We start from the raw sequence: 20,985 nt of genomic DNA, 5'->3' as shown, positions 1-20,985 counted from the left end.
TTCTTCTTAGGCAGCCCCTCGGAAGCGAGGATGACTTGCTTCCACATTAAAAATGAGTTTTCAGGTGACTGATGAGTCCAATACGGGACCGACAGTCTCTGTCACAGGTGGGGCAGACTGCGGTTGAAGGGGCGGGTGGGTGGGGTGCTTGGGTTGATGTGCGCTCCTTGCGCTTGGCTTCCGCTTGCTCCCGGCAAAGAGACTCGAGGTGTTCGGCGCCTTCCCGGATGCTTCTCCTCCACTTTGTGCGGTCTTGGGCCAGGGATTCCCAGGTGTTGGTGGGGATGTTCCACTTTTTCAAGGAGGCATTGAGGGTGTCCTTGAAGCATTTCCTTTGCCCACCTGGGGCTCTCTTGCCGTGTCAGAGCTCCAAGTAGAGCACTTGTTTTGGGAGTCTCGTGTCGGGCATGCAGACGATGTGACCCGTCCATCGGAGCTGATCGAGCGTGGTCAAAGCTTCGATGCTGGGGATGTTGGCCTGAGCAAGAACACTGACGTTGGTGCGCCTATCCTGCCAATGGTTTTGCAGGATCTTACGGAGGCAGCATTGGTGGTACCTCTCCAGTGCTTTGAGGTGCCTGCTGTACATGGTCCATGTCTCTGAGGCATACAGGAGGGTGGTTATTGATGTGCCTCAATAAATCCGAGGCTCGATGTTAGCGAAACAAAACAAGGCTTTTATTGACATAGAAGGTAACACACAGAGGAAAGGTATCTTCCATCCAGAGGTCTGCCGTACTGGATGTGATGCAGGCTGGGCCAGCTTACATAGGGGCCAGGTATGGGCGGAGCCCTACACACAGTACAATACAATGGTGAGGAAACGGAACTGAGGTAAGGGAAATGAAACTGAAACCAACCACAGTCACAGGCAGAGAATACCAATAAGTGATGAATGGAATATTTCATCACATTCACCCCTTCTATAGATTTAGTCTGTTCGGGGGTTTGATAGTCCTCTGCGACCGACGTGGCTGTTGTGGTGCTGCGGGTGTCGGCTGGGTGTCCCCGGTGGCCTCCTGGGTCTCTGCCGGGGGTGCCGCCAGGGTTGTTGAAGGGGTAGTTGGTGGGGGTACCGTTGGTCGATGTTCTTCCGGGGGTGATGAAAGAGTAGTGGGTGGGTAAGAGTTGCTGTGATCGTTGTTGCTGCTGTTGTCGTGGTTGTTGTCGTTACCGGCTGGGGCGATGTCTTTTATGGACACGGTGTCCTCTCTTCCGTCGGCGTGCCGGACATACGCGTATTGGGGGTTGGCGTGGAGTAGGTGCACTGACTCCACGAGAGGGTCCGTCTTGTGGCCCCTCACATGCCTTCGCACGAATACCGGACCCGGGGTGGAGAGCCATGACGGCATGGATACGCCTGAGGTGGATTTCCGGGGAAAGACAAATATTCGCTCATGAGGCGTGGCATTAGTGGCAGTACACAATAGCGACCGTATCGAATGGAGCACATCTGGGAGGACTTCCTGCCAGCGGGAGATAGGGAGGCCCTTGGTCCTTAGAGCTAGAGTGACTGCTTTCCATACTGTCCCGTTCTCTCGCTCCACTTGACCGTTACCCCGGGGGTTGTAGCTGGTGGTACGGCTTGTGGCGATCCCCCTGGACAGCATGTACTGGCGTAGCTCTTCACTCATGAAGGACGCCCCCCTATCCGTATGGATGTAGCTCGGCATACCGAACAGGCAGAACAGGCTGTTGAGGCATTTAATGACCGTGGCGCTGGTCATGTCTGGGCAGGGGAGGGCAAATGGGAAACGGGAGTATTCATCCACAATGTTCAGGAAGTAAACATTGCGGTCGACGGACGGGAGGGGGCCCTTGAAATCTAAGCTGAGCCGCTCAAAGGGCCGTGTAGCTTTGATTAAGTGGGCCCTATCTGGGCGGTAGAACTGAGGCTTGCACTCAGCGCAAGTGCGGCAGTTCCTGGTCAGAGACCGAACTTCCTCAACCGAGTAGGGTAAGTTGCGGGACTTTATGAAGTGGAACAGCCGCGTGACCCCTGGGTGGCAGAGGTCGTTGTGGAGGGTCTGTAGCCGATCCCCGGTGGTGCTGGCACACATCCCTCGTGAGAGGGCGTCGGGGGATTCGTTAAGGGCCCCTGGCCGGTAAATGATGTCATAATCGAAGGTGGAGAGCTCAATCCGCCACCTAAGAATCTTATCATTTTTAATCTTCCCCCTCTGTTTATTATTGAACATAAACGCTACCGACCGCTGGTCGGTAAGTAGGGTGAAGCGTTTGCTGGCTAGGTAGTGGCGCCAGTGGCTCACTGCCTCCACGATGGCTTGGGCCTCCTTTTCCACGGAGGAGTGTCTGATCTCGGGCCCTTGGAGGGTCCTTGAGAAGAAAGCTACGGGCTGCCCCGCCTGGTTGAGGGTGGCCGCCAAGGCAAAGTCAGACGCATCACTTTCCACTTGAAAGGGAGTGTTCTCATCCACTGCCTGTAGCATGGCCCGCTCAATATCCCGCTTAATGCTTTTGAAGGCGGCGTGGGCCTCAGCAGGGAGCGGAAAAGAGGATGCTTTCAAGAGGGGGCGGGCTTTGTCGGAGTAGTTGGGGACCATTGGGAATAATAAGAAAATAACCCCAGGCACCTTTTCAGGGCTTTGGGAGTGTTGGGCAGGGGCAGCTCCCGTAGGGGGCGCAATCGGTCGGGGTCTGGTCCGATTTCCCCATTCTCCACCACGCTGCCTAGTATGCAGAGGCGCGTGGTGTTGTAAACGCACTTGTCCTCGTTGTAGGTGAGGTTGAGTTTTTGTGCGGTTTTCAGGAACCTCTCGAGGTTCGAGTCGTGATCCTGCTACTTGTGACCGCAGATGGTGACGTTGTCGAGGTAGGGGAAGGTTGCCTGCAAGTGGTGGTCATCGACCATGCGGTCCATCTCCCTCTGGAAGACCGAGACCCCATTCGTCACCCCAAAGGGGACTCTGAGGAATTGGTAGAGGCATCCGTTCGCCTCGAAGGCGGTGTACGGGCGGTCCTCTGGTCTGATAGGGAGCTGGTGGTACGCTGACTTGAGGTCGATGGTGGAGAACACCCGGTATTGGGCGATTTGGTTCACCATTTCTGATATGCGGGGTAGCGGGTAGGCGTCTAGTTGGGTGTACCTGTTGATCGTTTGGCTATACTCGATCACCATCCATTTCTTCTCGCTACCCCTTACCACTACCACTTGGGCGTGCCACGGGCTGTTGCTGCGTTCAATAATGCGCTCTTTCAGGAGCCTGTCTACCTCGGTTACGATAAACCGCCTGTCCTCCCAGCTGTACCTCCTGCTTTTGGTCGCTATTGGCCGGCAGTTAGGGGTAAGGTTCGCGAATAGTGAAGGCGGCTTTACCTTCAGGGTAGCCAGACCGCACACTGTGAGGGGCGGCTGGGACCCACCGTAATTGAGCGTGATGCTTTGGTGGTAGCACTGGAAATCCAGGCCCAAGATCACGCTCGCACATAGATTCTTCATGATTAGTACTTTAAAATTATCGTATACAGTTCCGTTAACAGACAATTGTACCGTGCAGTAACCCATAATGGTCGATGTCTGGGTTTTATCAGCCATAGAGATGGTACCCCGAGTAGGGACCACCTTTAGGGAGAGTTGTTGTGCCAGTTCAGGGTGGATAAAACTCTCCGTGCTTCCACTGTCAATTAAACATTTAACCCCGCACCCGTTTACCTCGATGTCCACCATTGATTTGGATAGCGAGTGCGGCCTGGTCTGGTCCACTGTGACCGATGCCACTGTAGGGCCCTGATCGAGACAAGATGACGTCCACGCTGTCTGCTCACAAGATGGCGGACCCCACGAGGTCGGGCAAGATGGCGTCCAAGATGGCCGCTCCCACGGCGCACACGCGGCGGTGGCGGGTTTTCCGGCGGGGTTCCCTCTGCACACCTTCCCGAAGTGCCCCTTCTTACCGCACTTAAAGCAGGTGGTGCCTTTCGCCGGGCACAGGTTTCTGGTGTGCTTCGGCTGCCCGCAGAAGTAGCAGTTGGGTCCCCGACGCGTCGCGGCTGTCGTAGGGCTTCTGGGGGGAGAGCGGGGCCCCGACGGTGTCGGGCTGCCGGGCGGGGAAGATGCCTTCCAAGATGGCGGCGCCCTTGGTGCACACGTGGCGGTGTGGACGGCGCGGGCTGAAGAGTAGGCGTCCGAGTTTCTCTGGGCCACATCCAGGGATCGCGCTGTGTTCGCAGCCTGTTTCAGGTCCAATCCCGTTTTTTCCAGCAGTCTCTGCCGGATGTAAGTGGAGCTGAGGCCTGTGATGAAGGCATCGCGAACAAGCTCGTCAGTGTACACTGCGGCTTTTACATCTTGGCACTTGCAGTCTTTGCCAAGCGTTTTCAGGGTGCCTAGGAACTCCTCCACCGATTCCCCAGGTCGCTGTACGCGAGTAGCGAGCAGATGCCTAGCATACACCTCATTCGTAGGCTGCTGGTAATGCGCCTTTAAGATGTCGCAGGCGGCCGGGTACGTGTCAGCGTCTTGGATGAGGGGGTAAACCCGGTGGCTTACCCAATTCCGCAGAATTCCGAGTTTCATACTCGCAGCATCCGTAGCGTCTTTGACGGCTGCGGAATTGTCCAGGAAGAATTCCATACACATAAACCAGTGTCCGAAGCGTGCCGATGCGTCCGAAGCATGCTGGTCCAAATCCAAACGTTCGGGTTTCAAGAGTTGATCCATTGTGTTGAAAATTAAGTCAATAAAATTGATGTGCCACAATAAATCCGAGACTCGATGTTAGCGAAACAAAACAAGGCTTTTATTGACTTAGAAGGTAACACACAGAGGAGAGGTATCTTCCATCCAGAGGTCTGCCGTACTGGATGTGATGCAGGCTGGGCCAGCTTACATAGGGGCCAGGTATGGGCGGAGCCCTACACACAGTACAATACAATGGTGAGGAAACGGAACTGAGGTAAGGGAAATGAAACTGAAACCAACCACAGTCACAGGCAGAGAATACCAATGAGTGATGAATGGAATATTTCATCACAGTTATCACTACAGCTCTGTAGACCATGAGCTTGGTGTCGGGTTTGAGGTCCTGGTCTTCAAACATTCTCTTCCTCAGTTGACCTAAGGCTGCACTGGCACACTGAAGGCGGCGTTGGACTTCGTCATCGACATCTGCCCTTGTTGACAGTAGGCTCCCGAGTTATGGAAAGTGGTCCACGTTGTCCAAAGCCTTGTCGTGGATTTTGATAATGGGGGGGCAGTACTGTGTGGTGGGGTCAGGTTGGTAGAGGGCCTTTGTCTTACGGATGTTTAGTGTAAGGCCCATGCTCTCGTATGCTTCGGTGAAGGTGTTGACGATGGTTTGGAGTTCGACCTCCAAGTGTGCGCAGACGCAAGCGTCATCTGCATACTGTAATTCGACGACAGAGGATGGGATGACCTTGGATCTGGATTGGAGGCGACAGAGGTTGAACAGTTTCCCCTTTGTTCTGTAAATTAGCTCCACCATAGCGGGGAGCTTACTGAGGGTGAGATGGAGCATTGCAGCAAGGAAGATTGAGAAGAGCGTTGGTCAGGCAGCTAAATTGATAACTAGAATTAGGCACCCGAATTATGAGGTGAGCTATAAAAGTTGGGATTGTTTATGTTGGAGAAGAAAGAGCTCTGAGGTGATCTTATGGCTTATTCAAGATCCTAAAGAGTATAGATAAAATAAATGTTTAACTTCGGTTACGGGTATCGCCTCAAACTTAGAAGGGCAAAGGAGGCAAGACACCAGCAAATAAATACAAGAGAGTGTTGGTTAAGTATCTGGTGAAAAATTTAATAGAGGTGTATGAGAATATTTTGTAGACACTGGAACAAGCCAGATGGAACACAATAGCCCTTTCTAGTCATGTACAATCCTATTTTCCAATGTTTGATTGATGTTGATTCCTGTTGAATTACTCTTTGGTCTTGTTAGTGCTTGGTGATAAACTCGCCAACACACTTCTGGAGTCATGCACCTAAACATTTTGCATCAGTCCATAATAAGTTATGTCAGGGAATAGGAGTTGTCATGTTTGTCATTGGTGATAGATTTTTGTCTCCAGGATATTGTCTGCAACACTTGAAGTCGCTTCTGCTGGTGCAGTGTTTGAACTGCGAGAGATGTATGACAGACCTTTCAGGTAACAGTGCTAGAACATTCTCTCACGGGACCTAGTCCACTTTCAGAACTACAAGGCTGGATTTAGAAATAGAATCCACCATGGGCATTGCTTCAGACTGAATTTTAAACATACATTTAATTTAACAAAGTTATGTGGTGAGTGTGGGGCCACGACAAGTTCCTGAAAGAAGAAAACATTTTCAGTTTTAGGTGATAAGTTGCGAGTTGTCATAGAATGTGATGTCATGGCCAATTATATTCTCCTGGAGCTTGCTTCATTGCTTTTGATAGCCAGAGGGAAATATTCCAGAGGGCTATCTTGAACAGGCTGCAGTTTTTTGTACCTTTTCGCTGAAGTGAGTGGGTGGACTGTGTGCAGGGTTGCACCATCAACTGGGTCAGGTGGTTTGCTAACCTTGATATAAAAACAGAAAATGCTGGAAATAATTAGCAGGTCAGGAAGCATCGGTGGAGAGAGAAACGGCGTTAATGTTTCAGGTCGATGACAGTTCATCAAACTGGAAGAAGTTAAGAAATTTAACAGTTTATAAGCAAGTAGAGCCAGGGAAAAGGAAGAAAATGGGGAGGACAGACCAAAAGGGAAGGACTGTGATAGGGTGGAGGGCAGGCGTGATTAAATGACAAAAGGGATAATGGTGCCAGGCAAAAGGGGGGCAGTAATGGGACAAGTAAAGAAACAAAAGTAGATCTTGAGGAGCTGTAAATGGCAACAGCAGAACCATTAACAGCACCTGCTGTCTGAAAAAATGGTAGCAATGGTTGTGATCTGAAATTGTTGAACTCAATGTAGGCTCCAGAAGGCTGTAAAGTGCCTAATCGAAAGATGAGGTGCAGTTCCTTGAGTTTCCGTTGAGCTTCATTGGAACAGTGTAAGAGGCCGTGGTCAGAGTGGGAGTGGGATGAGAACTAAAATGACAGGCGACTGGAAGCTCGGAGTCATGCTTGCGGACTGAATGGAAGTGTTCAGCAAAGCGATCACCCCACCTGCATTTGGTCTCCCCAATCTAGAGAAGACCGCATCATGAGCAGCGAATATAATATACTAAATTGAAAGAAGTACAAGTAAATCGCTGTTTCACCTGAAAGGCGTGTTTGGGGCCCTAGAGAGTGGGAAGGGAGGAAGTGAAAGAGCAGGCTGCATTTCCTGCACTTGCATGGGAAGGTGTTGGGGGAAGGGGATGTGGTGTTACGAGTGATGGGAAAGTGGACCAGGGTGTTGTGGATGGAACGGTCCCTTCAGAATGCTTAAAGGGGATGGGAAAATGTGTTTGGGGATGGCATCATGCTGGAGTGGCGGAAATGGTGGAGTATGATGTGTTGAATGTTGAGGCTAGTGGGGACAAGGGGGACCCTGTTGCAGTTCTGGGAGGGAGAGGAAGGGGTGAGGGCAGAAGTGCGGAAAATGGGACGCGCATGGTCAAGGGCCCAGTCAACCGCAGTGGAGGGGAATCCTCAGTTGTGAAAAAAGGAAGACATATCAGAAGCACTGGTGTTGAGGGTGGCATCACCAGAACAGATACAATGGAGACAGAGAAACTGGGAGAATGGGATACAGGAAGCAGGATTGGAGGAAATTTAATATAGGTAGCTATGGAAGTCGGTGGGCTTCTAGCCGAATTTGGTTTTCAGCTTATCCCCCAAAATGAATTTAGAGAAGTCGAGGAAGGGAAGGGGAGAGTTGCAGATGGATCATGTGAAGACGAGAGAGGTGTAGAAATTGGAAGTAAAGTTGATGTAATTTTCCAGTTCGGGGCAAGAGCAGAAAGCGGCACTGACATAGTCATCAATGTACTGGAAAAAGAGGTGAGGGAGGGAACCTGAGTAGAACTGAAACAAAGAATGTTCCACATATCTCAACGTTGCGGCTGCGCATGTGTACGTGATGATCCAACCATGCAGGGCTGCAGCCAGAACCACATTTCCTCCCTGTTGCCAACCGTTTTTGCACAGAGAAGGTCAGGTGATCGATCGGGGAGAGGAGAGGGGATTGGAGGGGGGTGGGGGAGAGAACAGGGGGTTGGAGGGGAGGAGAAGGTCAGGAGAAGGTGGGAAAAAGGTCGGGGACTCGGGGTGGGGGGTGTGAAGTCAGGAACTCGTGGTGGGGGGAAGCACGGAGTGAACAGTGGGGATGGGGGAAGAACATGATCCATATCTAAAGGAGCGGGGATGAGAGTGAGAACGTGATCCAGATGGGAAGACAGATCACATTCTCCCCCCTCTGTTAGACATGGATCATGTTCTTCCAAACCCACACTTTTACACCTGCACCACGTTCTCCCTCTCCTCAAACTTAGCATTGGTGAGCAGCTCAGCAGGTATTGCCTGATGGCACAATTGCTGATTCCTACTGTCATTCTGCTGGTTCAAAAACAAAATACTGCAGATGTTGGAATTCTGATATAAATTGCTGGGAACACTCAGCAAATTATTTTTTTTATTCGTTCACGGGGTGTGGGCATCGCAGGCAAAGCCAGCATTTATTGCCCATCCCTAATTTCCCTTGAGAAGGTGGTGGTGAGCTGCCTTCTTGAACCGCTGCAGTCCATGTGGTGAAGGTACTCCCACAGTGCTGTTAGGGAGGGACTACCAGGATTTTAACCCAATGACGATGAAGGATCAGCGATATACTTCTAAGTCAGGATGGTGTGTGACTTGGAGGGGAACTTGGAGGTGGTGGTGTTGCCATGCGCCTGCTGCCCTTGTCCTTCTAGGTGGTAGAGGTCGTGGGTTTGGCAGGTGCTGCCGAAGAAGCCTTGGCGAGTTGCTGCAGTGCATCTTGTAGCTGGTACACACTACAGCCATGGTACGCCGGTGGTGGAGGGAGTGAATGTTTAAGGTGGTGGATGGGGTACCAATCAAGCGGGCTGCTTTGTCTTGGATGGTGTCAAGCTTCTTGAGTGTTGTTGGAGCTGCACTCATCCAGGCAAGTGGAGTGTATTCCATCACACTCCTGACTTGTGCCTTTTAGATGGTGGAAAGGCTTTGGGGAGTCAGGAGGTGAGACAGTCGCCACAGAATACCCAGCCTCTGACCTGCTTTTGGTGCCATACTGTTTATGTGGCTGGTCCAGTTAAGTTTCTGGTCAATGGTAACCCCCAGGATGTTGATGGTGGGGGATTCGGTGACATTAATGCCGTTGAATATCAAGGGCCAGTGGTTAGACACTCTCTTGTTGGTGATAGTCATTGCATTGCGCTTGTGTGGCATGAATGTTACCTGCCACTTATCAGCCCAAGCCTGAACGTCGTCGAGGTCTTGCTGCATGCAGGCATGGACTGCTTCATTATCTGAGGAGTTGCGAATGGTGCTGAACACTGTGCAAATGAGGCAGCATTTACAGAAAGAGAAACAGAGTTAACTGAAAGGTCATCGACCTGAAACGTTAACTCTGCTTCTCTCTCCACAGATGCTGCCTGACTTGCTGAGCATTTCCAGCATTTTATGTTATTTCACTCAACTGTTGGTTGGGAGGAGGTCGACAGGGCAGACCATACAAGGCTGTGTGAGAGTTATTTTGCTTTTCTCGGTGACCCTCCATATTAACAGTTAGATGCCACTGTCATGGCTACAGTGGGTCAGCTTGGCTCGGCGAGCCTGCCTGTGACAATGATTGGATCAAATAACACTTTCACCCAGAGAGTGGTGAACCTGTGGAATTCTCTGCCACACAGGGCAGTTGAGGTCAATTCATTAAATATATTCAAGAAGGAGTTGGATATATTTCTTGAGGCTAAAGGGATCAAGGGATATGGGGAGAAAGCAGGGACAGGGTACTGAATTTGGATGATCAGCCATAATCTCATTAAATGGCGGAGGGGGCTCGAGGGGCCGAATGGCCTACTCCTGCTCCTATCTTCTATGTTTCTATGTAACACATTGCAGAGACCTTGAGTTACTCTCCAGCAGGCAGGATCAAATTACACATTCCAGACAAACTGTAGGGTGTGTCTTGTCCTCCAAATAAATACAGCTAAAGTTGTTCAATGTAAGAACAAGTTCAGCCAGGGAGAGGAAGGAAGTTCTGCCGAAGGGTCATCGACCTGAAACCTTAACTCTGTTTCTCTCTCCACAGATGCTGCCTGACCTGCTGAGTATTTCCAGCATTTTCTGTTTTTATTTCAGATTTCCAGCATCCGCAGTATTTTGCTTTTGTATTAGAGGAAAGAAGGTGGTACTTTTCTCGGCCTTTTCATATGTTTGCAGGTAAGTGATAAGAGGACGAATATCTATCCATATAATATGTTAGAAAATCTTGGTGTGGAAATCGGTTATGGCCCATTTTGGGGTCCATAACCAATGGTGGGCTGACAACGCGTGCCCCAATCGTGTTGTGCGTCCACAGGCAGCTCGCCCAGTTGAAGAAAACAATACCGGGTGTTTTGCCTTGCAGTGGCCCAATGCTAAGTCTCTGGCAGGGGCGGGGGGGTGGAACAGTAACGGATCTGGGGAGGGACGATCGTGAGTGCTGTGGAGTTGGGAGAGAACTCTTGCTGCTCCTAGTTCTGCAGCAATGATTACTGCTACATTCAAAAGAAATATATATATTTCCATGCCATTGGTGGCCGCATAAGCTCCTGAAGAATCCTGAACGAAGCAGGCCCAGTATCTACTCTGCTGATCAGCAACCAATTTTACAGATGTAAGGGGCCTAATGCTTGTTTTAGGTGGCCACCTGGAATGCCTGTGAAGCTACTTACATCAATATGGCTCTGATTGGGCACGGGATGTTGCACTCCGAAATTGATCTTTTTTGCCTTTATTTTCCACCTGGAAAATGGGCACAGCAAGGACCAATTTCTACCCCCTTATGTCTGTGCGAATTTCTTGTCAACTTTTTCCATTATAAATTCCTATGCCCACAATTATAATGGAAACTGTAATTACACCCTCTCACCAGTGGAGGTGCTGTAGTGCTATCACTGACAGTGTAAGGGGTTTTCTCTCCGAGGTCGCAGAGGTTTCTCTCGCCAGACGCCTCTCTCTCTCTTTTGCACAGTAAAACCTTGAGTGGTTCGACCCACTCGCCCCTTAAGTTCTAGACACTGGACTTAGGTGCAGGAACTACAATGCAGAGAAGACTCTTATAGACCAAGTTTAATGAATCAAAATGGAATTTTATTGCATATGGAAAAACAAATCAAATGCAAGCAAATAAGAGGGTACATGGGAGGGAAAAACAAATCATTACAATACAGCACTAGCTAAAATAGATACAGGCATATTATACTTTACAAAAGTCATCATGAAATGGGGAAACACACGGAACATTGAGGGACAACAACTCATTTTAATTATACCCAAAATGACCACCCCCTTTAACCTATCTAGATCCGATTATGAAGGGCCAGAAACATGCTCACCAATCCAGTGGGAAAAGTATAGAGTTTTGAAACAGGCCTGCTTTTTGATCCCCTCAGGCATCCTGTTTCCTCATGGTCAGTGGAGCCACAGCGGGCTGCGCCACACCTCTCTCTCTCTCTCTCTTGAGGTGAAGGTCGCAGACAGGCTGGACACTGACGGGCCTGGATGTTGGCGGAGATCATCTGCTTGACCACGGTTGGAAGCCCCTAGCTGGCTTTCATATAGGTTTCTTCAGTAGTTTTTCTACCCTCCCGTTTCATCAACGGCCCGGGGTTGGTCGATGATCTCCCAATGTTTTACCCCGGGGCGGGACGCCGGCTCGAACCGTCTTCTTCTCCGAACTCCAGCTGCTATCGAAGGTAACGGCTATTATCGAAGGTCCTACGAAGATTCTCTAAGATGAAGCTCAAGCCAACTCCAACTCCTTTCACTACCCCGGGTGTCTCTAATTATACTTTTCAGATGAGGCCTTTATCTCCTGCCAAATCAAGGTTAGTCTTTCTTTAACTTTTAGCGGGCTTATGGCACAGCAGGGTAGTTATAATATTTAAACTGCTTTCGGGATGGCCGGTGATGGCCATCTCTGGTCTGGAATGACCTTCATTGTTTTTAATGTCTTCTTGATGTCTTTAACGGGTCCTTGATGCGTTCTTTATGAATATGGAACTGTTCCCCTTTGTCTGGGTAAACATTGAGATGGCCTTAATCTACAGGCCGATCTGACTGGATCTGCATCCAATCTTTAGTTATGTGTTAAAGTCTGGTTTTGTTTTCTTAGAAACGGCTTCCAGAACTTACTGTGGGCTGAATCCACAAAGGCTGTCTGGGGACTGCAGGAACCATTTTAAAGTGTCCCAATAAGCTGGTCACGGGGTCTGGTGGCCATTTTGTGTGCCCCTTTTTCTGGGCTTCTTTTAAAACAGTCTTTTAAAATCAAGGCCTCTTCTGCCAGAGGACACTTATAGTACAATATTAATTTTGCGAATTCTACAACAGGCATATCCAATTATTGTATGACAAGCCTGTAAGGGCAGTTTCCATTACAAATGTGGACAAAAGAATTAATAATGAAATAATAAAAAAATAAGTACAGACCTTTAAAATGGGAACTAAAGTGTGTCTGCAGGCCTTGATCCAATTATCCTCTGACCTTTAACCCTGCTTCACCTGAAGACTACTTGGCCTTGACACCAAGTTATGCATCTCCACAGTCAATCAACTCATTCTATATTAGAAGTCTTACCTATGGTGCTCACTTCATGTCCGTATAATCTTACTTCATTGTATAATGGCAAAACTCTATATCAACTTATTAGCATTTTATAATGGCAAAATGATACATCGACATCCTTATGATGGGAATGCGGATCTGACTGTGACACTGTAGTTGCAGGGCTCTCAACACCAGTGGATGCCGTGGTATGAGTTGTCCCGATTCATTCACCATGTTGTTTTTCCACCCAATTTTCCGGTGTTATTCATCTGTTTATTGGATGTTCTTGATTCCTAGGATTTCTATTTGATGAAGGGGCCACCAGGATGCTCTTTCCCATTTATGAGCCTCTGCTTTGCCCAACCAATTTCAAGCCCCGGGTCATGAACAACCCACTCATAGCCACCCTGTTTGATTTCCTCAGTAACATAGTAGCTGACCTTGAGCCTACCTGCCTGACCCATGTTTGGCTGCTGATTTGGTCTCTGGCCTCAATATTTCTCAGAGTATATTGTATATATAACCATCATTCCCCCCCCCCCCCCACTCCCCCAGATTAACTGGTCACTCCTCATTGCTATTTATGATCTGGCTGTGCACAAAATTGTTGCCGCTTTTGCCCACTTAACAATAGTCATTGTGCCTTAAAATAATTAATTGTATGTGAAGTGCTTTGAAGAAAGAAATTACAATTAAATAATACCTTATAGCTTAGACATGCCTTGGTCACCTCCAGGCACCACTACTCTAATGACATCCTGGTCAGACTCCCATCATTCACCCTCCATAATCTCCAGTTAGTTCAAAACTCTGCCGCTCACATCCTGTCCCATACCAAATCCATCTCATCCTCACTGACCTACACTGACTCCCAGTCCCCCAATATATTAGGTTTAAAATCCTTATGCTCATCTATATGTCGCTCCATGGCCTTGCCCCACCTTATCTCCAATATCTTCTAACTTTCTAACCCCTCCCGAATGTTCTGTTTCACTGACTCTGTAGGATTCACAAAATTCCCACATCTCCCAAGGTATTAATAAGGGACCCTGAAGGACGAGTTATTAACAAGCGTACCCTAAAAGGAAATGGCTTTTCGACTTCATGACAAAACCTGCAAGGTTAAAGGCAGGACCCTGCAAAAAGCATGTCAAGTTCAAAGCTCAAAACTTGACATGCCCGGGCCTGTAGGAGACAGCTTTAATTTGTGATTTCAAACCAGACAACTAAAGGAGACAGAACACGCATTCTTCCCTTTGTGGTAAACCACTGTTTGTATTCCACTGTGTACATGCCTGGACATGCCTCGGCTGACTCCTCCCACAAGTCCTAGTATAAAGGTGACTGCTCCCCAGCCCTTTGTATTTCTGGACCGGTCGACCACTCGAGGCAGACCTTCATTCTTTTGTTAATAAAAGCCTTTAGTTACTCTCTTAACTCTCAGTCTTTTATGAGTAATTGATAGCGCATCAATTTTATTAACAAAATTTTTATAATGGAGAAGATCCTCACACCAGCATGCCTGGACTTAGATCATCGGGAGGCGGACTCATCCACCAGGTTTACTCACTGGCTTAAGTGTTTCGAAAAATTCCTGACCGCCTCCGCAGCAATCAAATCGGACGAGGACAAACTGGATGTCCTGACCTCCAAAGTGAACCACCGAGTGTACTCGGTCATCCAAGACGCGACCTCGTACGCGGACGCTATCAAGCTCCTCAAGGACCAGTACACGCGCCCAGTGAACGAAGTGTACGCCAGGCACCTTCTGGGGAGTCGTAAACAACAACCTGGGGAATCGACCGTGGAATACCTTCAGGCACTGTCTGTGCTTGGCCGGGCCTGTGGTTGTAAGGATGTAAAGGCCGCCGTGTACACAGAGGAACTTATCCGGGACGCTTTTGTAGCGGGCCACAGATCCAATTACACCCGACAGCGACTGTTGGAGCAGAGTGACCTCGACCTCAACAAGGCCTCTGAACTCGCACTATCATTGGATGCAGCCTACCGGGGCATGGATGCCTACTCCTCTGCACCGTGGACGCCGCGGGGAATGACAGCCTGGGACACGGTAGGACCGCCTCATAGCGCCGTGCCACCCCAGCCACACCCCAGCAACGGCCCAACTACCGCAGCAGTGTCCCAAGGCCACACAGCAGTGCCCCAAGGGCAGAAATGCTACTTCTGTGGCCAGGCAAAACACCCCAGAGCGCGCTGCCCGGCGAAAAACGCGATCTGCTCGGGCTGCAGGAAGAAGGGACACTACGCTAATGTCTGCAGGGCCAAAGCCACCCCGAACCCCAGCAGTGCCGCGTGTGGGCCATGCGGGCCGCCATCTTGGGCCTCCCCGGCCATGTGCGAACCACCGGTACAGCAGCCATTTTGGACGCCTCCAGCCACATGGGGATCATGGACGCCGCCATCTTGGACGACAGCCGGAACGCAGCAGGCCCCCAACACTGCCTCATCTGATACCCGCAGCGACACACCGACCCCTACGCTGGCATCCGTTACACTGGACCAAGCGAGACCGCACCAGCTGGCCAGTTCCACAATGGACATTAAGGTAAATGGCCACGATACAATCTGCCTTTTTGACTCTGGGAGCACGGAGAGCTTCATCCACCCCGACACGGTGCGGCGTTGCTCTCTCCCAGTCCTGCCTGCGCACCAGCGGATTTCTATGGCCTCCGAGTCCCAGTCGGTGGACATCGGCGGCTACTACGTAGTGACACTCGTAGTAGACGGGACCGTGTACGATCATTTTAAACTTCTGGTCCTGCCCGACCTCTGCGCTGCCGTCCTGCTGGGGTTAGATTTTCAGTGCCACCTTAAAAGTGTTACGATGGCGTACGGTGGACCCCTACCCCCACTCACAGTCCGCAGCCAACAGCTCCCAAATTGCCCGCCGCGCACCAGGTGCAACCTCTCCACACTCAGAGTCACCCCCCCCCCCACTGTTTGCTAACCTCACCCCCGACTGTAAGCCCATCGCCACAAAGAGCAGGCGATACAGTGCCGGGGACAGGGTTTTCATTAAAACCGAAGTGGAGCGGCTCCTGAAGGAAGGGACTATTGAGGGCAGCACCAGCCCCTGGCGAGCCCAGGTTGTGGTTGTTAAGACCGGCGAGAAGCAGCGCCTGGTCATCGACTACAGCCAGACAATAAATCGCTACACCCTGCTGAACGCCTACCCACTCCCCCGCATAGCTGATATGGTCAACCAGATCACGCAGTACCGCGTCTTCTCGACCATTGACCTGAAATCAGCGTACCACCAGCTCCCTATCCACCCTGAGGACCGCCAGTATACTGCCTTTGAGGCAAACGGCCGCCTCTATCACTTCCTTAGGGTTCCCTTTGGCGTCACCAACGGGGTCTCCGTCTTCCAAAGGGAGATGGACCGGATGGTAGATCAAAATGCGTTGCAGGCCACTTTCCCATATCTGGACAATGTGACCATCTGCGGCCGTGACTTGCAGGACCATGACGCAAACCTCGAAAAATTCTTCCGCACCACCCAACTCCTGAACCTGACATATAACAAGGAGAAGTGCATATTCCGCACAAACCGCCTCGCCATCCTTGGCTGTGTTGTGGAACACGGAGTCATCGGCCCCGACCCCGACCGGATGCGTCCCCTTATGGAACTCCCACTGCCCCACTGCCTCAAGGCCCTGAAGAGGTGCCTAGGGTTTTTCTCCTATTATGCCCAGTGGGTCCCCTACTATGCGGACAAGGCCCATCCGCTGATCAAGTCCACCTCTTTTCCCTTGACGGCAGAGGCCCGCTTAGCCTTCCACCGTATCAAGGAAGACATTGCCAAAGCCACCATGCACGCAGTGGACGAATCCATCCCCTTCCAGGTGGAAAGCGACGCGTCCGACTTTGCCCTGGCCGCTACCCTCAATCAGGCGGGGAGACCCGTGGCCTTCTTTTCACGAACCCTCCAAGGCCCGGAGACCAGACACTCCGCTGTTGAGAAGGAGGCCCAGGCGATTGTGGAGGCTGTGCGTCATTGGAGGCACTACCTGGCCGGAAAACGATTTACCCTGCTCACTGACCAACGTTCAGTTGCTCTCATGTTTAACAACAAGCAGAGGGGCAAAATAAAAAATGACAAGATCTTGAGGTGGAGAATCGAACTTTCCACCTACAATTACGAGATCTTGTACCGGCCCGGGAAGCTCAATGAACCCCCGGATGCGCTATCGCGTGGCACCTGCGCCAGCGCGCAGATTGATAGACTGCGGGCCCTCCACAATGACCTCTGCCACCCGGGGGTCACCAGGTTCTTCCACTTCATCAAGGCCCGCAACCTGCCTTACTCTATTGAGGAGGTCAGGACCATGACCAGGAACTGCCAAGTCTGCGCTGAGTGCAAACCGCACTTTTATAGACCAGACAGGGCCCACCTGATAAAAGCCACTCGCCCCTTCGAGCGCCTGAGCGTTGATTTTAAAGGGCCTCTCCCCTCCTCCGACCGCAATGTGTACTTCCTCAATATTATTGATGAGTACTCCCGTTTCCCGTTCGCCATCCCCTGCCCGGACATGACCAGTGCCACGGTCATTAAATGTCTGAACGACCTCTTCACCCTATTCGGTTTCCCCAGCTATATCCATAGCGACCGGGGCTCATCGTTTATGAGTGACGAACTCCGTCAGTACCTGCTAACTAGGGGTATTGCCACAAGCAGGACCACCAGTTACAACCCCCGGGGGAACGGAAAGGTGGAAAGAGAAAATGCGACAGTTTGGAAGGCCGCCCTGCTAGCCTTAAAGTCTAGGGGCCTTCCAACCTCCCGCTGGCAGGATGTGCTCCCCGATGCACTCCACTCTATTCGGTCACTGCTCTGCACTGCCACTAACGCCACCCCTCATGAGAAAATGTTTGTCTTCCCAAGGAAGTCCACATCGGGGACATCGCTACCGCCATGGCTGACGTCCCCAGGGCCGGTCCTACTGAGAAGGCACGTGAGGACCCATAAAATGGACCCCCTGGTCGAGAGGGTCGACCTCCTCCACGCCAACCCCCAGTATGCTTACATTGCATACCCGGACGGGCGGGAGGACACAGTCTCCATAAGAGACCTTGCACCCTTGGGGGCCGCAGTAACCCACTACTCACTACCACCCCCCCCCACGATCCGATATCCAGCCCCAGCAGATGGCAGGCCTGGGCCCCGCGACCCGCTTGACATCTACGAGGACGACACGCCTGTGCCACAGCCCACGCAGGACTCGACGCCGGAAGCTCCACTACCCCTGCCGTCGCCACGCCGATCACAGCGGCAGACAAGACCTCCGGAGAGACTCCAATACACTAACTTTTAATACACTTCACCCCGCCGGACTCAATTTTAAACAAGGGGTGAATGTGGTAAACCACTGTTTGTATTCCACTGTGTACATGCCTGGACATGCCTCGGCTGACTCCTCCCACAAGTCCTAGTATAAAGGTGACTGCTCCCCAGCCCTTTGTATTTCTGGACCGGTCGACCACTCGAGGCAGACCTTCATTCTTTTGTTAATAAAAGCCTTTAGTTACTCTCTTAACTCTCAGTCTTTTATGAGTAATTGATAGCGCATCACCCTTTAAAACAAATCAACTCAGGAAGAGGTTTAATCATGCACAAAGTTAAAGCCATCAAGACTATGCATATATAATCGCCTACAGTTCAAAATAGCTACCAAGCCAGGAAGACACCGATTTACGTTATGCATAACAAACACCGAGACATTAAAGACCATTTTAGCAACGGGGCAACCACCCAAAAATCAGCTAAGGTGAACGACTAAAATCACCTTAAACGAGCCTGCCAAAATTAGACAAAGAAATAGCCCTGATTTGGCGCGCAGATAACGAACTTCGAAATAGTATAATTGTAGGCCCACCGGTAACCAAGAGCAAGCAGACGAGCAAGCAGAGAAGGGCAGAATGAAAGCGTTGGGGACAAGCAGGCACACGCTCAGGACCAGGGTTGCTCGAAACTCAAAGAAGCAGACGGAACATCACGGCGAGGAGGCACGGTGGGGCAGGCTCGACCAAAGACAACTAGGCCGCAACCGCAGCCTTATGCAGAGACCGACCACGAGCACCGTGGTAACAAAGGGCCAGGTAAACCATACCTTCAGATCATTACCACTACACAGGTAATGATCTAGGCCACCACGACCGAGCCGACACCGAAGACCGCCAGCCGAACCCCAACCGCAACAAAAACTCGATGACCAGACCACCACCAGAAGAACAAAACTCGAAGTTTTCCACTCTACAAGATAAAGTACCCAACAAAGACTTTACTCCCTATCTCTAACGGAGAAAAGAAGTTACTCACCCAGACAAATCCCTTACCGCATCTGCGGACTCCACCCAACTGAAGAATCTTCGCAGATTCTAAGACTGGGACCATGTGGCGATGGCAGGCCATAAAGGACACAAAGAGCGAACCCCAAAATGCAACTGGCTTAATTGACAGCATTTGAACTGTCAAGAAACCCCTATTGGTGAGCATAATCCCTGGCTCTTGTAGTGCAATTTAGTTAGGTATTGGGGGTGGGACAAGGGTAGGGGGATTATTGATGTGATTTTCCCTCATTGTGCCGCGTGTTCCCCATTCTTAATGAAGTGTATTTTTGTATGTCTGTAATCACTCCAGTAATTTAAGTGTGTAATTATATTGTGACTCCAAATAAAATACAGTTTTCTTGCACCAAACCAGTTGTCTACTCCAATTCTGTATCGCCGCCTGTACCTAAGTCCGGTGTCTAGAACCCAGGGGTATGGGAGCATTTCGAACCACTCAAAAACAGTCAGGGGCAAAGCTGACTGCACACACCACCCTCTACAACTCTGACCTTGCATGTATCCCCTCTCCCTTTGCTCCACTGTTGGTGGCCGGGGTTTAAATTGGCTTGGTCCTACGCTTTTGGAACACACTTCCCTAAACATCTCTGCCTTTCTATCTCTCTCCCCATCATTAAAAAGCTTCTCTAGACCCCCGTCTTCCACTCAGTTTGCAGTCACCCACTTCTAATTTCTCCCTTACATGGCTCAGTGTCTGATTCCCTTACGCCTATTTACAAAGCACCTTTGGGCTGTTTCTTTCATTGAAGGTGCTATATTAACACAATTTGTTGTTGTTATCAATCTCTCCGAATGTCCCATTCCTATGAATGCCTTTTTGAAGTACAGCTGCAATTGCTTTTGCAATAAATTGTAAAAAAAAAATGGGGCTTCATGTTCTTTTATGTATTGGTTAGAAGACTGCAAAAAAAAAATACCTCATGCGTTCCCAGCCCAATGCTTCACTATGACAGTTTCCTACTGCTAACATATACTGCAAAATTTTAAAAAATCTATTTTACTTCATACATGTCAGCCTGGAAAAATAGCAAAAGCTAGGCCAGCAGCTTCAAAAAAGCAGCCAGAGCCCCTAACAACTCAAGAACAGCTTTGACATGTGAAAATTTTTTGTTACACCAAGCTTTGTGCTGTAAGCTGTAGGAAGATACATTCCTTCACTTGGCGGAGGGAAAGAAAAACATAAATATATAAAATCCTGAAGGGGGAAATCAAAAAATTGAAAGCACAAAATCAGTAGTGATTTATAGGTGGTTTGGAGCATGTTCCTCTAGGAAATTTTGGATTTTTACATTAAAAATGGTGCATAATGATTAATTTTGCTCTCTTTTATACTTCCGGGTTTCAGCCTTGGTGCAATGGTAGCTCACTCATCTCTGAGTCAGGAAGTCGAGGTCCCGTCTGCTCTTTCAGGTGGATGTCAAAGGTCCCATTGCACTATTTGAAGAAGAGCAGGGAATTTCTTCCAGTGTCCTGGCCAACATTTATTGCTCAACCAACACCTAAAACAAATGACCTGGTGATTTATTTAATTGCTGCTTGTGAGACCTTGCTGTGCGCAAATTGGCTGCCGAGCTTCCTACATTACAACTGTGGCTACTTCATTGATTGCAAAGCGCTTTGGGACATCCTAAGGCCATGAACTGTGCTGTATAAATGCAGGTTCTTTCTTTTAGACTTGCCATAAGTCTTCACCATCAACATTTTACTCAGGTTGGAAGGTCTGGCCTTGCTAGGCACAACTTGCTCAATTTCTCAACCCAGCAACTCCATCGCTCATGGCAGTACTAACAATGCAATAGATTCAGGCGTTTAATTTTCTCCATGTGTAATTTTTAGTACACAGGTTAACTCATTTAATTGAAGGGTCGATATTTTAATGAATGCAAAATCGTACTTGGTATGTTACCTCTG

The sequence above is a fragment of the Somniosus microcephalus genome, chromosome 7 (assembly GCF_052327205.1).
Source record: "Somniosus microcephalus isolate GS21.2 chromosome 7, FLI_Smic_1.0, whole genome shotgun sequence".
Lineage (NCBI taxonomy): Eukaryota > Metazoa > Chordata > Chondrichthyes > Squaliformes > Somniosidae > Somniosus > Somniosus microcephalus.
Note: the sequence above shows the minus strand (reverse complement) of the source record.